The 6,476-nt window shown below is 46.6% G+C and overlaps 1 pseudogene; it reads right to left on the bottom strand.

Moving 5' to 3' along the window:
• Positions 1 to 266: 266 nt before the first annotated feature.
• LOC123120130 (uncharacterized) lies at positions 267 to 2,623 on the bottom strand (annotated as a pseudogene).
• Positions 2,624 to 6,476: the final 3,853 nt, after the last annotated feature.

Here is a 6,476-nt window from a genome sequence, read left to right as displayed (position 1 = left end):
GATTTGCCCTCGTCGTCGATTCACAAGTTTGTTGAAAATCGGGGCATACCTAGCCGTTAAGTTGATGTATCATCTCATATATGGAAAAATAGTGGACGAATTAAATTTCGAGGAGCATAATACTGAATAATGAAACGTCACTGAATGTGCAGTCGGTGCCCCTATATAAGTTATTCTTTATGAGAGCTATCTCTATGGTTGGATGAAACAAACAAGCATCGTATGAATTAAAGATGAAAAGTCCTTAATGGAAATCAAAAAGATCTTCAATGAAACACAGAAACAAGGGCGGGGGCAGTTCCCTCTAGTGTTTTAAACCTGAATGGCTGCTCACTAGCTTCCCCTTCAGTTCTACTTGGAAGGAATGTGGACTTACTAGTATATATCAGGGGTAGAGGACAGCAGAAATTTGTTTTTTCCTGCTCACCAGGATACGAATAATTGAGTTCGGCGAAGAAGAGTTGGTTACGAGCAATCCCTGATTTGGAAGCAGCCACAAAATTAATGTGATAGCACTCCCTGTCTAAGGATTCAGAACCAGCCACCACACCACAGATAACACTTAGCACATATTGTGGTTCCTAAAACAAGCAACAGCAAGATCAAATGAAGCAGCTGATAGTGAGATGTAAAGAATATGTACCAAGTAAACAAGGATGAACAAAAACAAGGCAAATTTTTGAAAATGGTCTTTCTTACCTCATCTTTTCACTTAGGAGGTAAAGAAGGTAAGAGTTACTCAGACCCACCACTTAATGAAACCAATGGTTCAGATCTATTGTATACTTTTATCTCTCATGTGAAAAGAGGAGGTAAGAGAGTCCATGTTAAAACTGTTGTAAAAACAAAGCTACATACCAAAGGATGCTCATAGGCATATTTCTGCGGCAGTTGTTCAAGCCTAGAGCAAAAGTGTAATTTCATTCTGTTATAATATACCTTCATTCTCAGCAGAGTCCCCTTAGCCTCCTCGCATAATTCGGCCACCTTGGGAGGTTCGGGATCCAACGCCATTACTTTTTGTCGGAGGAAGTACTCTATTTGACCAAGCGATTCACGAGGGATCACACCATTGGTGCCAGTGGTCAGCAAGCGTCGTAGGTCATTCAACATATCGGGCGTCACGGATGCGAGGAATGACCCTAGTGCAGCGTGTTTGTGGGTGTCGAGCGATTGTGGCTGCGGCAACAAACTGCTGCAAGGTGTGCGTCTCATGGGATATGTCACAACATTTGTGGGAGAGGTGCTCCATCGCCTGCCGCGTCGAGCAGCCAGACTCGGAGGTTCCTGGGATGAGGGTGATGAGGCCTTCCAAGGAACGAACCTCCACACGAAGCATAGATAGGGTGTCGATGATGTGATACTCTTTGATTTCGGACAGGGGTAGCGGGTACACTATGTTGTGCCAAATAGAGTTGACAATGATGTTGGAGACAGGATCCATGGGGCCATAGCAGTGGCCAGCCCACAATATGTCGCGGATGAGCCCCGTAGAGGGCGGTAACATGGTGAACACTTTGAGATAGAAAGCGTGGATTGCACTGTGAAGCCTCATCCTGAGAGACTCGGTGTACTCACATGCATCGCCGCTGCAGCTCTCTACCAAACCGCGGCTGCGAGAGGTTTTCGCAGCCTTCGCTAAAAAGGTTCATATCATGGACCTCTTGTCTTGAGGATCAGACCGCAGGGATGTGAAGAGGTCCCCATGACGCTCGACCTTGATGCTGACAACATCGAATCCATCCACGGAGCTCGTGCTATTGCAAATCTCAAGCTTCCCTTCATCGGGCTTGAGGTTCCGGCAATACACGACGACCTCTCTTTCTCCTGGCAGCAGTTTCACCTGGAGGTCGAGGTGGGCACTGCCCTGGTACCGCAGTAGATCCACGAGGGTGTCGACGTCGTCGACAGTGAGCTTGGGCCCTCCCGGCTTGAGGAACGCGGCGGTGGCGAGGAGCCTCTGTAGGGGAAGGGGCGTCGTGTGGAGCCGCACTAGGGCGTCGGGCGCTGGGTGCGACGCACAGGTTGCAGCGCACATGAGGGCAGCTTGTGTCCTTTTGGAGGCGGTGTCGGGGAGCTCAAGCTCAGCAGCGTAAAGATCGTGCTCGACGAGCAAAACGGCCAGGGGGAGGTCGGCGCCCGCCCAGTGGAGGTACCGGGTGGCCTGTTCTTCACTGAGGCATCCGAAGTATCTGACCATGAATCTGCGAAGAGCCAGGTAGGATGGCGCGGCATCTCTGGGCCAGGTATCCTTGGGCCGCGCCGCGCCAGCCAACCTCTTGGACCTCCTCCTCCTCTTACAGCTGTGCGGAGGCGGTGGGTTTGCCCGGAAGTCCGGCGGGAGGTGGGCGATGGTGTTGAGGATGATGTTGGTGACGGGGTCCATGAGGCCGAGGCAGAGGCCGTATTTGCCCATGGATGTGATCAGTTGGTCGGCGGCTTCGGCTGGCATGTCGTCCACGGGCAGCCGATCGTACGCCTCCTCGTATAAGTCGGGGATGGACGCAAGGAGATCGCGTTTGAAACAGAAGCTAGGGAGTTCGTCGCAGTTGCCGCTGTACAGGCATGAGAAGAGTCCCTTGCGGTCGTGACCCAGCAGCGTCTGGATCTTGTTGGGCGGCATCACGTCTGCTGCGATCGATTAATGCGGAGGTTCGGCCGGCGGCAGGATCGATCTAGGGTTGCTGACTCGATTCGGTGGCCGTCGGGGTCCGTGGGAGGAAGACGACGATCGAAGGGTACGTTACGTACGAAATAAATATGCATGCGAATGTAGCGTCAACAGCAGACGGGGACACACCCGCGCGTCTGATACCTATGGGCCTGGATTCAGAGCATCAAGTAGCTGCCCCATATAATTTTAAAAAGAAGTCGCTGGCCCATATTCCTAGCCGGCAGAACCCGCCAAGACATGTGCATTTTTTTAAGCATAAGTACAGTTCATTACACTTCTGTGCTCAAGTACAGTTAATAGGCAGCCAAAATCCAAAATAACAAGGGATTAATAGGCGAGAACGGACGTTTGGCTCTCGGCCTCCATGTAGGCTTTTTTTGAAAGAAAAATCAAAATTCAAACTTTTTTATTTCGAAAAAATCTGAAAAAATATATGCAAGTAAACAAGGATGTTATGTGTACGTGTGTAAAATTTCAGGATGACAAATGTTGAAATGCGACCTGTACAAAAAATATAAATTCATGGCCTAGGAGGATGAATAGTATCATGTGTTAAAAAGCCCCAAATTTGTCTTTTTTGTACGGCCCTCATTTCAATGTATTTTGCCCTGAAAATTTACACACATGTGTGTTATGCCTTCACGTAGAAAATATGAAATTTGATGAAATTCAAAATTTTCAAAACCGAGCTCCATGGAGCTCGGCCTCCAAAGACAATATTCGTTAATAGGCACCCAAATTTTATAACAGTGGTAACAATTGATTAATACTCTGGCCAGGCAAGCAGAGTGCGCATATTGAATCTAAGCTCAATTATTAGATCACTAGCTACTATATATTGTATAATTGTATTGTACACCATCTCATCTTTCTTACTGACAAAAATAAAATAAAACTCCGGTCTATAGCCATTTTGAGCGAATCGATGAAGCGATCAAATTGAAGAAACGGAATTGGATCAATTCCATGCCTCCCAAGCTTCTAGGAAGAGAGCAGTCCGGGTTGCAAACTACACAACAAGTAGGACATATATAGCTTTAATTTGTTGTTGGCATGTCAGGATATCATGCTAGATGCGGTCACCGGGTATGATCAAACCAGTTCAAAGTACTGGAAATGCATAAAGCAATGGCAAATATCTCACTAACCAATGGGATGGGATCCTAGAAATTTGTAACCGTTATAGGAGGGTCCAGCCATACGCTCAGCTTATATATATGAAACTGAGAATCGATTAGAGTGCACAGATATAGGGGAAATGGTAGAGATAAATTTATGAAGGCTGCATGTTTGGCAACCATGAGTTTGCGCACAACCAACCTCTGCAACCTTCAATATTTTTTGGACGGTCCGCAAAACTGTGTTTGGGGGCTCTGAATACGGCTGATCTGCTAGAGTTGTTCTAAGACTTTAAACTAAATATCTAAGAACTATGATGTTGTGTACTCGCGTGTCTAGTCTCTTACAGATGTGAGAACAAATAAACTGAACCTCCACCGACCAAGAGCTAGCTACGTGCCTGTCCGACCGTCTGGCGAGCCATCCGTATAGATCCACCTCAATCAGTGAACTACTATGGTGATTAACTGCACTGTTCACGTAAATGGTGCAGTACGTACGGAGCTGGGTAGCTTGTGCGTCGTGCATGCATGCATGAGTCTGTCCTCGATCGCCATACCCCGGCGAACCGGCAAGCCGCAATGATCATGATGTTTCACGACGCGAGTGAGCGCGCCCATGGCGGCGCGACATGCACCGCTGCTAGGTGTAGGTTTTCGGCCGGCCGAACAGTGGTTTGAGGTTCAGCCGATGATGCTCCCCCTGTGGCCGTGGCAGTGCTTGAGATCCTTCAGTTTGTTATGGATGTAGATTGCTATCCAAATGTCTCTCTTGCCTATCGGATCCGCTCAACAATGTATGTGTCTATAGCCTCAGCTGAAAGAAGTTTCTCTAAACTAAAACTATTGAAAAATTGTTTGAGGTCAACTATGTTGCAAGATAGATTGAATGACTTGGCTATGTGCTGCATTGAGAAGGATATCTTGGACAATGTTGATCTTGATTGTGCCCTTAATGAGTTTGAATCAAGAAATGCCCGAAGAAACTTTTTCTGAAGCACCGAAGTATTATTGTTGTCGATGGAGTCAGTCGAATTTGGTCCTTAGTTAAGGTAATCATGTCATGTTAGTTTCATTTTGCTATACTTTAGTATTTGTGTCATAATATGACATTGTCCAAAAAATATTATAGTCAAATCTCGAACTAAAGACATGTGGTAGAAAGTTTATTCTTACTTAGGACATAGGGCCCATGTCCATGAGTTCGCCTAGGGCCTCCCGAAACACAGGACCGGCCCTGGGCCGTTCCATGCACAGTTGGCGCACTCGGTCACACATGCGGGAGCAACTAGTTAACGAGCGCTCTTTCGGGAGCCTCGCAACGATCAGCGCCACTTGGCGCGCTCTCAGCCATTCGCCACGTGTCGCGCTCTGGACGCTCCCTTCGGATTTTGTTTTTTTTTTATTTTTCCGCACGCGTTTTCGGCTTTTTAAACGGTTTTTTTCGGGGTTTTTCGACGTTTTGCTTTTCCCCCGGTCTTTCTTAGCTTTTCGATAAAAAAAATCAAATTTTTTTTTGCACGAAAAAACGTGTTCTCTTTTTTTTCCTTTCGCGAAAGACACGGTTTTTCTTTCGCAAGAGGCACGGTTGTGCTTTATCGAGAGTCACGGCCATGCCTTTCGGAAACGAAAAAAAACGCGTTTCTGTTTTTTTTTTCTTTCGCGAGAGTCACGGTTTTGCTTCCGCGAGAGGCACGGTTGTGCTTTCGCGAGAGTCACGGCCGTGCCTCTCGGAAAGGGAAAAACAAAACGCATTTTCTGTTTTTTTTTCTTTCGTGAGAGTCACGGTTTTGCTTCCGCGAGAGGCACGGTTGTGCTTACGCGAAAGTCGCGGCCGTGCCTCTCGAAAAGGGAAAAAATACGCGTTTTCTGTTTTTTTTTCTTTCGCGAGAGGCACGGTTGTCCTTTCGCGAGAGTCACGGCCGTGCCTCTCGGAAACGGAAAAAATACGCGTTTTCTATTTTTTTCCTTCCACGAGAGTCACGGTTTTGCTTCCACGAGAGGCACGGTTGTGATTTCGTGAGAGGCACGGGCGTGCCTCTTTCGGAAAGGGAAAAAAACCGTGCTCCTGGTTCGGTTTTTTCCCCCGGTTTTTTTCGTGAAAAAAAAGTTCGTCAAAACCTATCAACATGGGATCTAGTTTTGAAGATCTCGATGCGAGGAATCCAATGGTGAAAACGGTTCGAGATTTGGACGCACGGTTTAAGAGATAAAACGTTTTGAATAAACGGATCTACGAAAAAAGGGAAAACTCCCAGGTTGCGACAAATGACGCGCTGCATGTGCGTCACTTGTTGCGACCTGGGAAAATGAAGTATTCTTTGCAACGAGTACTCTTTAATTAGTGATTTCACACACATGTACGGAGTACATTTCCTGCCTGATGGGCCACCAGCCAGGTGTATCGAAAGCCTCTTTGACTTTCTTAATCAATGTGGTAGTACAACTACATGACGCTAATTTATTAGTCAACTTTTTGTCTCAAGGTTACACAGCTAATAATAAATTAATCGCTCACTGAGGTGGACGCTCCCTAGTACTCCCTCCTTTCCGGTTTATAAGGCTTATTTCAACTTTTTTGTTTTTTCAATTTAGAGGGCTCATCTCCATTTTATTTTTAATTTCCAATGCGCATTAAATCTTTGCATTCAAGAATTAAAGATGAACACACCAATGCATGTAAT

Source organism: Triticum aestivum, chromosome 5D, assembly GCF_018294505.1.
Source record: "Triticum aestivum cultivar Chinese Spring chromosome 5D, IWGSC CS RefSeq v2.1, whole genome shotgun sequence".
NCBI lineage: Eukaryota > Viridiplantae > Streptophyta > Magnoliopsida > Poales > Poaceae > Triticum > Triticum aestivum.
Note: the sequence above shows the minus strand (reverse complement) of the source record. Positions and strands in the feature narration are given on the sequence as shown.